This window comes from Phalacrocorax carbo, chromosome 4 (assembly GCF_963921805.1).
Source record: "Phalacrocorax carbo chromosome 4, bPhaCar2.1, whole genome shotgun sequence".
NCBI lineage: Eukaryota > Metazoa > Chordata > Aves > Suliformes > Phalacrocoracidae > Phalacrocorax > Phalacrocorax carbo.
In genome coordinates this window covers 11,639,261-11,654,541 of record NC_087516.1, presented here as the reverse complement: position 1 = coordinate 11,654,541, position 15,281 = coordinate 11,639,261, and the positions used below count along the sequence as shown (strand labels likewise).

Below are 15,281 nucleotides of genomic sequence, written 5' to 3'. Positions count from 1 at the left end.
AGAGATCTCGTATCAGCCAAGGCGAAATTCATCGAAACCGCCGCGTAGTAAAATACTGCCGAGACTTAAAGGAATTACAAAATACAAAACAAAACGCGGCAAAGCACGCAGTTACTTCCCTCTTAACGATTATGTGTTTCAGGCGAGGAGAGGAGAAACTGCGTTTGGAGAGATCAATTCCGTGTTAAACAACCTCTGGCACAGAGTTGTGGGGGACAGAGAAATTTGCTACGTGTCATGAATGTGTTTTAAACTGAAGTGGGATTTTTAGGAGGTAAATACGCATTATTTATTCTGTTGCAGTCGGAGAGATCTAAAGCAAATACAAAGCAGTCTTAATTATTTAAACGGGAAAACAAATTAGTCGGGTGCGGGGTTGCTCGTGTATTAATTTACTTCTCTGATGGCTCGTTTCTCCAGAGAGTTATCAACAGGAAAAAAAAAATCAGGTGATTTTTTCCCGGTGAAAGAAGGTCTTGGGCAAAAGACAGAGTTCTGCTCCCGGGCCCTCACCCCTCCCAACGCGGGGCTTTTCTGGCTAGAAACCCGCGCGTGATTTGCAGCACAACCGCAACTCGCCCCGGTGACTACTCCCGCCCTGCCCGAGTCCCCTTGGTTTGTAAATAAGTTTCAGGGCCCCTTTTCACAGAACCCAGTTGAGCAGGTAATTTGTTGTTAGTGCTTGTTTAAATGTTGTGAAGCATGCACTCAGAAATAGGAAAACTGTACACAAAAGAAGCAAACATGGGAACACAACTGGAAATTACTGAGTTATAAAAATGTCAAAGAAGTGCAATTTGCAAAGAGGCATCGGTAATTGTCTCCTACATTAACGGAAATTATTTGCCAAGCCCAACACTTTTGTTCTCCCCAGGATGGACGGGCGCTTCGCCATCGGCCTCAGTGGGACTGGATCAGGACCTCTGCATGAGGTGCTCAGGCCCCGGGGCCGGATCCTGCCTTGCAGAATTGCGGGTCCTGGAGTGTGTTTTCAGGGGCAATCCGATGGATTTACAGTAGGCTGCCTGGATGGGAAGGAGACGTGCTCTTCCGAGCCTCAGACTTGAGGGCATCTCCCAAGGATTCAAGGAAGGCAGTCGCAGCTGCGTTAATAGGAGCGCTGAATGGAAAACACAGATTGTTGGCACGGCCTCTAGCAGGCCTGGGAGTGACACTCCGCAGCTCTGCTCACACCAGCCTGTGGTGATGTGCTGTGGTCAGGCTGGGACCCTGGGATGTTCCCCCCCTAGCCTGGAAGAGCTATACTTCCCCCAACCCAGGGAGGCTTGAAAAAGTCCATCCGCTGCTATTTAGCTCTATGATCTCCCCCAAATCACGTTTCATAAATGAACTCCCATTGTAAAGCCAGACTGGCTTCCCAGTCTGCAAAGAGCCAGTTTCCCTGCTAGAACATGGGGAAGAAATTTTTCACCTCAGGCTCAGCCAGGGCAGAAATGAAGCTTGCACAGATGGGCCATTGCTCTGCTGGGTTATGTTTTGTTGTTCATCTTATTCTGCCTCATTTAGGACACTGTAAACTTTGGAACTGATGTGTGAAGGGACAAGCCCCATGTTCAGAGCTCCAGACTCTGCCTGCCTGAACCTGCTCCCCTATCTTCTGCTTTTTTTTTTTTTCCCCAAAAACTTTTCCTGTGTCCACGGAGTCTAAAAAGTAAACAGAACCCCCAGGAGCTAGAGGCTGACATGATTGTATGACTGCAGGTGCCAAGGCTGTAACCTGTTGTATTTATGTGTTAAGCCAGCCCATGGTCAGAGCTGGTTTCTAACCGTTCATGTTTACATCTGCAGGGCTCTGCCCAAGCCCTTGCTTGTATTTTGAGAGGGAATGTTTTGCACAGACTCAGTAAAGGCTATTTGGTGTTAGGGCTGCCAGAAAGGTTTTATCTCAGATTTACTTACTATCCAGGGAAGCATAAAGCCAACATCCACCATACAACATTGCACTGCAAAAAATATATCTTAAGAGTTTCAAAGCATTATTATTGTTTAAAAGCAGAACTGCTTGTGTAACATGTTGCTGGAGAGAGCTGCAGTGAAGCCCCCACTGACTGCAGTGCAGCCAGGATTTCACTGAAGTCTTGCTTATGATTTCGTTGCTGAAGATACACCAGCCACTCATAACTAATCAACAGCAGGAAATAAGACAGCTCTGAGTATATTATTTTCCTAAAAGAATGGGAATTTACCTTCTTAAAAAAAAAAAAAAAACCCAAAACCTAAAAGAAACATCTAAATTTCAGACATGAAGTTCTCTTTAATGACTGGATTAGTATCTGGTATGTTAACCAACTTAAAAAAATCATTATATGGTCAAATTGTACTGATTTTAGGTAGAAATTCCTTTCTTCCTTCTATTCTCTACCTCCCAGTGGATAATTTTTTAACTTAAAAGAAAAAGGAATATTTGTACTTACACTACTGAGGATTTTTTTGTTAAGCTGATTTCTTGTATCCCATGAACAGTATTAGGCAACAAAATAATATGGATTTTCCTCACTGAAACCTATAAGATAGGATTAAAGGTCTGCTCAGGGCCTGATCCTGTCCTCCTGTGGTTTTCTAACTGGTGTGCCTGGTACTGAGGAGCCAAGAGGCCAACGAGCCTCTGCCGAGCAGATTCCAGCTCAGAGTCTCTGAGCAAACAGCCTCTTTGCAGGCCTCCCCACAGCGAGCATCACTCAGCTGCCTCATCCAAGCAGGGTGCCAGAACCCAAACCCCGCCTGGAAACACAAATATTAACAGCCATGCTTAGAAGATATGTGACATTACTTTGCTTCGATATGTGCTGTTCTGCTGCTCAGGGATTCACGGAAGTCTGGATTTTGACATCCTTGTTCCCATACGCTGCCCTTTGCCTTCCCAGCATATAAACAGGCTTGTTATTGAGCTCATATGGAGAAAATCCAGAACCAGGTTGGCAATTTTAACGTTTGGCCTTTGATATTTGGCACACGGGTAAAGACAACCTTACTCAGGATCACAAGTGTGTTAGGCCAGGATTAGATGTTAGTGGGACTAGCTGAGGCAAAAGGAAAGTTGACCTCAGCTGCTGTACTGTTGCTTTAAGAAGAAGAAACTCCAGGCGGAATGGGTATGAAGACTAAGTTTACCTGATGTTTCCCACTTTTAGACAGCCCTGTGACCTGATGCTTAGAACTTTGGCCTGAATTTTACTTGACACAAAGGGAAAGGATATTTTTGGCAGGGAAAACAGAATATGTTGGATATCTTTATAAACAGTGGGGGTTACTGCAAATGACCAAAATTATTACTGCAATGAAGTAACTACATGTCCTGTGCAGACCCTGCCGTTGTGATGTAGCTCCCAGAAATATTTCAGAAATAGCAACAATAATAATAATTGTAACTGTTAGAATGATTTACAGTGACAAAAAAATCACTACAGTGACAAAAATATCACCCTGTGTTTGCACTTAAGCTGGCAGCAGCCAGGCAGCTATCACTCACTGGAAAACATTCAACAGGTAAAAAAAATTGTCCTCAAAACTCTTCTGAGGAATAAAATAATTCTTTTTGCACCACAGTGTAAATGCAGGTCAAAGCTTTGTAAGGAGGCAAAGGAAGTTAAGGGATTTAGACCCGTTTTAGATTCAATGGCTGTCCTAACTTCTTTAGATAACTTTGAAAGTTGTGCTGTAAACCTTGCAGCAATGCCTCGATCAACTAAGTACATCAATCAGCAATGAGCCCTAATTTGAGAAAGTATTTCCTGTTACATATCAACTTGCTACTGATTTATGAAGCCAGGATTTAATCCTTCCCAGCGTGCCTCTAGTTTGAGTTTCAGGTAAGTTACTGTGGAGTACGTCTAATGCACTGATAGTGAAAGTTATGGACTTTTAACAGTTCTGTTTCTATGAAAATGCCAACAAATACAATTTAAAAAATGTCTAGGTGAATTTAAACCTTCTTTTAAAAGAAAATTTCATTACTTCTCACTGAGTTTTGTAAGTGGAGGGAAAAATATGTGGAATAACTCTCTGAGTATGTGTGAGTAGGAAGAAACCAGCTATCCTCTGCGGATAATTTGCTCAACAGGATTTTATTTATATAGAGTTATTTAAATTTGCAATTGTAATTTGCACTCACTGATTGGCATAACCTATCAATCCACTTATTTTAGCCTTTTCCTAGCTTTTTCTTGCATATACTTTCAGAAGGCTAGTAGTTTCTTTTTTGATCAGATTTGTTAAGGTTTGTTTTTTGATCTACCAGTGTGTTGTGCAGTCACAGTGACTGAATCCAGCTGACAGAAGGAATTTTGATAGCGTTGAGAGGTTTTTAGGAGTTTTGGTACTACTGCTGTAATCTTATAATTATAGATGTAATAATGATGTAATTATAGCTCATTAGAAGCATCTAGTGATAAGTCAGAACATGTCATGTCTCCTACCTTGTCTCCTGATCAGGAATAAATACGCACACAATGCTGCCCATCAGTTTGAACCTGATCATCTGCTGCAGTGATACAGCTGTATCTGCAAGGTGCCTGTATTAGGCTGCGCTGGGCCTCTATAGCAATCTGTGACTTCCCTTTGTAGAAGGTTGGCATGAGATGATTCTTAGGTACCAGAAACAATCTGGGACGCTCTATACGGTTTGTCTCATAATCAGGTGACACTTTTTGTTTTTAAATAAATAATACGTATGTGAAACATGACTCCCTGACATAATATTTTCAGAGGCACTTCTGCTTTCTTGCTAAACACATACTTAATTTTAATGTCTAAAGATTTGCCTTCCCGCTGTTAATTTGTGGCTCTAAAAACTCCAGCTGAGACTGTAACTAGTTCCTCCTGGTTTAGTACCATCCTTGCTAGCTAAGTCTCAGATTTAAAAAGTGCAATCCAGAGCTGTAAGGTGGGTGACTTGACTCCCTAGACAACATCCTCATCTCACCCAGTCCTAGGGTGTCTCTAAGAAGACACTGTAATCCCCTGCGTGTAAACTACTTTCAGTACTTCCAAAGTACTTCTTTTTGAGATATACTTGTCCTAAGCTCAGCAAGTATGTGACATGCAGGGACCAGGAGGTTAGTTCTTTTTCAAATGCAAGAGTTCTTGTTCTCTAATCTGTTCTCATATGGGACTCATTGTGCGTATGCAGCAGTCTGTCTTGAACTTTCATGTATCTTGTTTAATAAATCTTTCTGAGGTGAGGTAGTTGCATAAAGTATTGAAGGAGTATGTATGCATGATGGGTTTATTAAAGCAGCATCATTCTATATATTGGTCCCTCTTCCTTCTCTAATGTTTCCTATCACCCTATTTTTCTTTTTGACCACAGCTGAAATGATTCTTTCGAAGATTTATGCAAAGTGACTCATCACTTCTTTGCAGATGGTGATAGGTGGGTGAGAGTCCAGCACTGTGTACATACACATGCCTTTATTTATGAATAAGTGTATACATATATAGAGTTTCATTATTGGCTATGTGCATGGCTTTTTATTCTTCAGTATCAAATTTGCCATCTTGTGTCCATTTTGTATCAAAAGGTACTTCTGAAATGTTTCATAGATGGTTTTAATTCTGGCCACTCCAGACAATTTCATATCATTAAAAAAACCTGCTACCTCACTACTCACCTTCTTTCCAGACCATTCACAAATATGTTGAACATCTGGATGCCTGTGGGACTTCATCAGCAATTACCTTCTACCATTTATCACTACTTTTTGTTACAAATCTTTTGAGCAGTTATTAATCCACAGGAGGATCCTCCCTCTTATCCCATTAAATCCTGTCTACTTTAAATGGTTCTGATAACTGAGCTCATCAAAAGCTTTTTAGAAATCTAAGAACATTACATCAAGTATGTGACCTTTATCCACAGGCATATTTTCTGCTTTGAAGAACTTTATTACACTTAGGAGACATAGATTCTCTCTATGAAAGCCATTTCAACTCTATTTCTACCAATGCTTGAGACAGAAGTCAGACATACTAATCTCTGGTTCGCCAGGCATGCAACAGATCCTTTAAAAACTGGGTTTTAAAGTCAAGGGGTGACATGAACCCTTCTCTCTTCCTCTGGTCAGGAGGCTGATTTTAATAACTGATTTAGGAGTTTCAAATCTACATTTCTTTGGGACTCTTTGGGGAATGCTGGCTGCCCTAGAGATTTGTTACCATTTATTGTATTGATCTGTTCTGTAATTTCCGCTGGTGCAGGGAAGAGCCTACAGACTATGGTTAGGAATCCATATGCAAGGGAAGAAATATGGTTTGAATTTCCTCAAGCAGTTGAAGGAATGGGATGTGGATCTCCTTCTTCTAGCATGGGAGCCTTAATCCCTACGTACACACACTATCAGTGTATCTGTGTGTATGCTACATTTTGCATTCTGCTGTGTCTTACTAGATCAACCTCTTTTTGAGGTGGATATGCCGAGGAACGGCCGGTTTACAGTTTTGATTGAGTTTAAACATAAGCTAAAAAGCCTAGTTCTGTGAAGGCTGAGATAAATCTGAGCACAGACACAGAAGCTCAGCTGTTTAAGGACTTGGATGTTAGAAGTAAGGTGTCTGTAGAGTTTAGCAGCTGCGCACTTGAGCTGTACCTGTCTTATCCACATATCTGCCATTTTATTTCTATACCTACAGTCAGCAAGGAGAAGTGGACTTATTAAATGCAAAGGCAATATTTTTTTCATAGAAAAATCATTATTGTAAGGATGTGTTTTGATAAAGCACATGGAAGTGGAGTAATGAAATTTTCATCATTAATGCACTACTCAAATACATCTCACGCCTGGAATTTTACTGTTACAAAGAAACACATCAATCATTTCTAGATGAGTTCTTGCCAGACTCCTGTTGAAATCTGGCCCTTGGACTCACAGTGCTTCACTACCATATGTAAGTAAAATCATCAGAATGTCCTGGCTTTCAAATGCTTTAGGTGATGGAGAAGCATGCAGCTGTGGATTATGTAGGGGAAACATATTGTCATTGAGAGGCTGGGTAAGCAGCAACATCCAAGACGCTTTCAGTAAACTAATAAAAGGAGAAGAAATATAACAGGTGTCTTTTTTTGTCTCTTTTTTTTTGAGCACTGGAGTTGCAATGCAGTATCACTGTCTATCCTGCAGCATTATACATACCAAAATCAAATCCCATGCATCTGTTGTTAAGTGGACTTTTGCAATAATTCCTACCTATGTGTAACCAGGTATTGAAAGCAAAGCCATTAGTTTTTGTTTGTTGGTTATTTGATTTCTTAAGGCGCAATTTTCAAGGTTATATCCAGAAAATTCCCCTCTCAGGATACAGGTTGTTTAAGCAAATAGAAATCACAGCATCACCTGCGATTTTATTTATAAGGGGCACCATAGACCAGTGTGTACAAACCAGCCAGACGGTGGATCCCGCCGGGACCTCCATGGGGTGACATGCCTGCCTGCTGCACAGTTCCCGTTTGGCTCCCTACTTGTGACAGCCCAATGCAGATGGACAACTTCTACATTTTGCAAGTGTGCCAATGACTGCAGACCACTGAAGGTGACATTGTCAAATGTATTATTTCACTCTTGATCTTAATGTACATGTAAGAGTGTCTCTTTACATGTATGCTTTAAAGAGCTTAATCTAAGAGGCAGCTTGTAACAGCAGCTTTCGTGACCATTTGCTACTATTCTTTTGTAGTTTTACTAACCATGATATGCATTATGATCTAATAACATTGTATTATTTTATTATTGTAATATAGAAACAGGACATATTTGCAGTCATGGATATTCATATTAATTAAAAGATTGTGACCAAGGTTTTCAAAAGCATCCAGCATCATTTACCATCACCTGAATTCTATCTCAGTTTCCTCAGGAATTAAGCTATTGTTTCTCTCAGAATAACCTTTACAGACTTTTAGCTCTGCCCTCCAAGCCTGACATTTTCTCATGAAGTACTGAAGAGGGGGAGATGACTTCATGTCATCCAACCCATGAGGTCCACAACAGACCACTCTGGGCACATTTTTTCCAGAGCATTATGACTTAACACAGGGAAAGGCGACATCAGGGGACAAGGTGGGGATGCTGACAGAGGGAAGAGAAGTTCTATGCCTAGTAGCAGGACTTCTGTTGTCATCACAATGAATCCTCCTTGGAGGAAATACAAACCCTATAACTGTAGATGTCCATGTTTCTGTCCTGTCTAATCCCAAAACTTAAAGGGAGGGAACCTAGCTGGTACTTTACACATGTGGTGAAGTCTTAACTCAATGGTTGCTAAAAAACATGGAGAGTCTCAAAGCCTCAACACTTCACAGCTTCCTTTCTGAAGAGAATGTGTCACGTGCTGGATGGAATTACCTTGCACTGAACTAATCGATTATGTACAGAACTAGGATAGATCTGAAACATGAACAAAAGTGAGTGAGGGCCAGAAGAGCTGAGGAGAAGAATGGAAAAAGCAATGTGATATTTTTGCCAAGGAAAATCAGTACTACATGCCATTTTTCTTGAAAAGATTGGTCTCAGACTAAGACTGCAGCATAATAAAGTGCAGTGGGGAGTCACTGTGCTGTGGAGAGAGGAAGGAAAATGCCCCTGTGGCCGCAGAACTCCCTGAACTGGTGCTGTATTCCCGATTGTGGTATAAAATGTGTGCAGACAGGTAACTGTGCAGAAAACCCTGTAGGTATTTGGGAAAATGATGTACTGATGGCTCTTCTTAGACCAGTAGGGCTTTCATTCCATGCAGCATAAAATCATAGAAAACTGGGTGTAAAGAGAGATATTTGTCCACCTCCTGTCCTAAACCATAGTCAGGGTTTGTCTAATGTTTTGTCATGAATAATATTATGGGGAACAAAAGTACTCAGGTGCTACTCATAAAGACACTTCTGCTTTGCATATGTGGATTAATTTTAATTTGGCACATTATAAAAAACAAATCATGGTAGAATACTTATGCACTGTGGAAATGCCACCTCAAATTTTACAGTAATCAGTGGAAATCTGTTTTCTAACAGTGTGCAAAGACCTGAAGCTAAGGCTCATGCACCGGTGTTAGCACCAGTCGGTTTGTGTGTTATGCATGAAGGTAGAAGATATTTTTCTGTGTGATTCTAGAAAGGTAGAGCCAGCTCAGCACTGTGAAGCCTAACACAGCATAACTGGGAAGTAAGTAAAAAAAAAAAAAAGAAAAGAAAAGACAAAAAAGACAGAAATACATGGAGACATAAACAAATATTAAGACTGCTAACTGAACAGTCTGACTTTTAAGAGGTGGGCCACCAGTAAAGACCCACTAAAGTTAGGGATGCCCCTCTGTGCTCAGCAGGTTTTCAGACCAGGGCAGAAAATATTGATTTAGCCTAAAGAATGTTAAGGGTACAAGGTATTAAGGTCCTACGGTCTGTTTGTCTGCATGTTCCTCCAAAAATCTTGCCCTAAAACTCTTAACTTTGGGTATATATATATATATTTTTTTATTTTAAATCTTGACCTTACTGCATTCCAGGGACTCTTAGCAATGGATTAAGGGCATATTTAGCTGTGACCAATCTGTTATAGCTGAACTCCTGAGCTGTCTGCAGACTCCAGACTAGTGTGAATTGATGCTTGCCAGGGCAAATGTCTTTCTCTGTAACTTGTTTTACGCAGTGCCATACTATGTTTGTTTCTGACTTATACTTCAAGAACGAGAATACTTTTTTGTGAACACCTTCCCACTTTCCTAAAAAGGTTTTTGAATTTTTATTGACTGAAATTACAGGAAGAAAAAAGGTGGGTTTGTTTTCCTCTTTAATTTATTTTTTTAAACTGTTCTTGCAATGGTGATTTTCTTCTTCAACTCATTTTAACTGATTTGTGTGTTAAAACACAAATTCTGGTCTACTTTGCTTCCACCAGTCTCCTAAGCAGAAGCACAGTACAATTTTGATGAACTATGAAGCTCCTATAAAATTTGTAGAGGACTTATGGATTTATGGTCATATAATTAATCATTTGAAGAGAGAAACTGCATGCTAGGATAGCTTCCTAACCTCAAGATGTCCCTCTCTGTAGGTGAGTGCACACAACTGCAACACAGATCCATGTACATTGTGAGCTTGGGAGGAAACTGGCGGGTCACCTTATGTGTGGCTGCTCTAATGCAGGTACATTATTTCCCAGGAAACAGAAATGGGATTTCTGGGCAGTCAAAGTGTATTTCTGAGGAAAGGAAGACCCTTGAATATCCTTGATTTCCACTTATACACATTTAAGACCATTCAGAAGAAGCAATTTTCCTTATAAAACCTTATAAACCTTATAAAACCAGGCATCCCCAAATCTTTATAAACCTGCTGACCAGCCTTACTTTCAGCAAAGCTCAGGAGGGAGGCAGTCCTGGGATCAGAATCAATGTTTCTTGTGGAATTGCACTGAAACACATTGTACCCTGTGCCTTAATACGGGTGAAATCGGAAAAAGGTTAACATTTACCAAAACTCAAATGCAGTTGGTTGTCTAGCCCTTACAGGGATGAAAATGTATATTTTCCTACTGTCCTATAAGTAAGTGTTGTTAATGTGACTCCAAATAACTGCTACCACTCTAAAAAGATAAATCTAAACTCCCTTTTCATCAGTGGATGATTTGCCCTCACTTTAAAGGATTCTGGACTTAACAGATAATGGGCTTATTTATTTACTTATTTCTGTGTATCAGATAATGGTTATCAGATAAATGAAAACCTCAGGGGAATCAATCTGAAAATGTCTAATGTGCTTACCATTAGTTAATAGCAGAAGAAATAACAAATCCATTAAAAAAAGTCTCCCTCTTTACTTTCATGCCTATATTTGCATTTTTCTTAATGAAAAATTACCGTTTAATTATGAAAATATTAAAAATGTGTTTTACAAGACTCTCACACGTTTTCAATACTTCATCGTGGTTTCTGCCTAATCTCTCAGGTGCAAGTCTTGATAATGAGAAATACCAGAGATGCTTGTATTCCCAGCTTCAGATGGTCTCTAACAGCTCCGGGGATTTATAGGGTAACTTACGCGGGGAAAGCCCGCATCCCCGGAGCACCGCGGCAGCTCTGAACCGTTCCCCTTCACTATAACACCGATGACATCTAGCGGCTAACCAGATCCTTCACAAAGTTATAAAATAAATAAAAAAAAAAAAAGGAGGGGGGGAATATTCTTTTCTGTTTCCGTAAAATATTTGTAGGCACTCCTTCCCAAATGACGAAAAGCTTTCACAGCAGTTTCCCACCCCGACCTGGTCGCAATCGCTCTCCCAAAACTCCATGAGGCATTTCACCCCATGTCCTTTATCTTTATGCTGGTAAAGTCAAAGAAACTCATAACCTGTGAAGATGAATCACTGTGCAGAAAGTTTAAGATAGTGCAGTTCCTTCATTCACGATTGAGTGGTACAATCTCCTGATGATCAAAACCTATCTTGCTGAGGGATAACTTGATCCCTACAAAAACAAGAGAAGAATGAATTGGGGACTTTGAGCTCCCAGCTAAACCCAAACACTTCTCACTGAGAAGCTTTCCAAACCTACAAAAGCTAGAAGGAGAAAGGGGAGGGGGAATGGATCATCTCATTGCAGGAGAGTTGTCTGCTTCACTTAGAATTACTCGATTGACATTGCCAAGCACCTCCTCTGCTTCTGACAGTCCTGGGCAGTGGCTTAAGTGTGATACTGTGATAAGCAGAGCTAGAAGGGCCATATCAAGTCCACTGGCTTGCACTAAAGCCCTGCTTTTCTCTTTTACTGTGAAAAAAAGTTAGAGGATGAGCCCATATAATTTACCTTTGCTATTCCATCTGAATATCTTTTTACTTCCTTTTTAAGGTACACTGTGGAAATAATTTCCTTGACCTTCCTTGTGGATGTTCTTGCTATTAATACAGTGCCCAGGAGGCCCAGCCGCAGACTAGAACATGTGAGGTACTCTGCCAGCAATGAAAAGCTGACCGCAGGGTCCAAATAAGAGTTTGGTCTCTGGAGCCCATCTTCCCAAGGGCTCCTCTTGCTTATTACACTGCATCTCCTGCCATCGAAGATCCATCAATGGTATTGTGCTTGGACATAATGCCCTTTATTTGGCATCCCCCTCAATGGGTCATCTCTCTTGCCCTTTCCTTGCTACAGTCACAGTATGTAAGACAAAAGTCATAGACAGACAAATAAAAGTATGATGGAGCAAAATAAAGTAATGGGACAATTCCATGAAGATATCAACTATACTTACTCAAAGTTTTCTGCTAGATTAAGTTCTCTTGTGAAATATTTCTTTAGCTGAAATTAACAACCGAGAGTGCACAATTTTCATCTAAATTTGATGCCAAAATAATTTGAAACACTATATTTCATATAATTTCTAAATGTTGCAGCACTAACAGGAAAACTGTGATGATGATATTCCCATTTTATCTGGAATGACCTTTTTTTAGATAATGTTGACTTTAAGTTTTCAGTTGGGATGAAAGAAACATTTCAAAACATCATATTTCTCCATGAAGCAGGAAACCTTAATTTCAGCTGGACTCCACTGAAACTAATGGTGAATGTAACATATAATTTGGATTGCTCCGTTACTTTTTTGTAAGTAGGAGCCCCGAATAGCCTTAAGAGCAAGCTGATAACACTAGCTGAGACTCAAAACATTTTCTTCTAGAGCATTTGCAAAAGCAGCATGGAAAACGGAAGCATGATCTTAATATACAGATCTAACAGAGCTCTTGGAAGTCATTGAAAAGCTGCTGTTTGATTTTGAACCCTGAAAGACAAATAGGATCGTTTTGTGTGCCCAGTGTAGCAGTGATTACTAACTTAATTGATGGCTGAAGGAGAACAACAGTTCTCAAGCTTTACTGGTTCACGTACTACCCGCAATAAATTGTTGTAAAGTAGAACAGTGGACCATTAAAGTAATCCATCATTATAAGCTCACATACAACAACTTGCAAACTGCTGAAATGGAATCGGTCTTAGCCTTCCCAGCACGACTTAAATGGTCAGAGCAAGTTCCTCTCATTATGTGACCCTAGATAAAGAGTAAAAGGGAGTTTTAGACTGGAAAGTACTGCTGCTTCGAAACAAGCAACACGAGCATCTCTCTATAGCAGTTAAGTGTGCAGCGGTAGAGCTGTCTCTGGGGTTCGCTGGCGATGAGCAAGTTATGCCCCAGGTCCTTTGCAAGGCTGCGCTTAGTTAGATTTATACCCTTGTATTTCTCCTGAGCCTGCCTCTTCAAAAGGCATTTATTAGCAGCAGCTTAACCCAGTTCTCTAATGAAAGTGTGAGGACAATAGTTTTTTAATTTGTCAACAAGTGCATAGGTAGAAATGGCATTTTCAGTCAAGAGATAAAAGAGGAGGAAAAAAAGATGAGGCAAGATAAGCCATGGGCAAAAGAGGAATTAGAGTTGAAGTAATACAGTCCACTTCTGCACAGACTGTACCTCACTGCTGCATTTAAAGAGGAGTCTTGCAGAGCAAGCTAGAGAGGATTCACACGCCGGTGAGCGGTGCTGCCATCTCTGTTATTAAAAGTGAAACACATTACACTTGGAAGCAACTGCTGGATGATGACTACTCATTTATTGAGAAGGAGAATTTGGGGTTATAAACTGACTTCAGTTTTGCATAAGGTCACCTTAAATAATAGAGATTACTCCTAAATACTTGTGATTTTGGCCCATTACTTGTCCTGACAGCCACATACATGGAGAACAGGTTATTCCCTTTTTCTTCAGTAGGCTTTTCTGTGTTTGACTGTGTGTGTGTCAGTCCTCCTCTCAGCTTTCTTTCCTTCAGGCTACCAAACCTCAGCTCCTCCAGCCTTTCTGAGTCTGTTTTTATGCTTCTGAGTGAATTCTTACTGTTTTCACCCAGACTGTTTTCAAATAGGTCACATTCAGCACATAAACACAAAAAGAGTAGCTGAGCAGAAGAATACTCCCTATATTTCAGGCTAGATTGTTTATGCACCTTGACGTGTTGTTGATGCAGCAGGTTGTTGTTAACTCCGATTTGCCCTGTGTGGCACCATCATCCCACACGTTCTTTTCCAGTCAGTGTTACCCACCTGCCCCCGTCTCTCTCTGCATTGCTGAGATCACACTGAGTTCTAACCCTGTCCTCCAATTTTCTAAAGAAGAACTGCAGATTTGGTGCTGTCAGCAATACATGGACTGATTGAATGGAACAGGAGACACGATGTACCTCTTACCTTTTGACACTAAACTGCTGAGCGCTACTTGGACATTTTTACTGATAAATTTCATATCCACCCATGGAAGTGCTATCAAGACAAAAGTTTCCTTTGCTTGTTTAGAAGAATGTCATACAGCCCTTCCACTGATGTTCAGCACAGTCAAGAGATACCACATCTACTGCTTTCTTATCCATAAGACCTCCTGTTCTACCAGTAAAGCAAACCAAATTGAATTACTAAGCAATTTTTTGGAAACAGTTTGCTAATACACAGTGTATTAAGACTCCAATGGTGGGAGGTAAGGAACATTTAGGAAGTTGTATCTAAAGCTTTTAGTGCAGCAATCAACTCCTGTAATCATGTAAAAATAACAGCAGATACACTAAGTGTATTGCACAGTGACAGTTCCACATCACATCTCCTTACACTTGTTATCCTGGACGACAAGGAGATAGGCATTTACTTCTACCTGTATTTCTAGCCTCAGCCCATCTCCAGAGTTTAGCTAGTGCACTTTCTGGTTGCTTGCACTATACTTACAATTTACTAAGTACTTAATAAGAATTCATTTTCAAGAAGGGCTCCTGAGCCCAGACTGAATCAGCTCAATTAATTTATTGATGGGAACTATAAGGACCTTAATCAATCAGGCAGACAGTTGCTAATTAGAAATGCAAAAGGAGCTGGGAGTCTTTTGCAGTGTCTGCAGCAACTTGACGGGGCAAGTTTAGTCAGGTTTTAACACCTTGCTTGCTTCTGTAAATGAACCATCAGAAAATGGTTTGTGTTAACAGAACCTTGCAACAATGTTATTGTTAAAAGTATGTACAACTGTGACCTGCTTTTTAAAATTATTTATTTATTCTTATTACCATGATCATGCTGTTCCAGCAATAGTAATAATAATATATTTTCTTGGGCACATTTTCTTGTCTTTCCTTCCTGTCTTGCTTGTATAGCACGTGAAAAGCCATTTACCACACAACATTAAAGACTTTGGGTAAACAGACAAACATTAGCTGTTGCAGCTTCCTTTGAAGTCAACATTTTAGTATAAGAAC

At 40.3% G+C, this 15,281-nt stretch overlaps 1 protein-coding gene across 3 annotated transcripts in view; it reads right to left on the bottom strand.

Moving 5' to 3' along the window:
• LOC135313030 (homeobox protein HMX1) overlaps window positions 1-15,281 on the bottom strand; it is an 82,297-nt gene that overhangs the window by 53,889 nt on the left and 13,127 nt on the right. Inside the window, exon 3 of one of the 3 annotated variants that reach the window (XR_010372579.1) lies at window positions 8,894-11,472. The exons of the other annotated variants lie outside the window; for them this stretch is intronic. The gene's annotated coding sequence lies outside the window, so the exon portion shown is untranslated. Of the gene's footprint in view, window positions 1-8,893; window positions 11,473-15,281 lie in introns of those variants that run through there. 3 annotated transcript variants of the gene reach the window in all.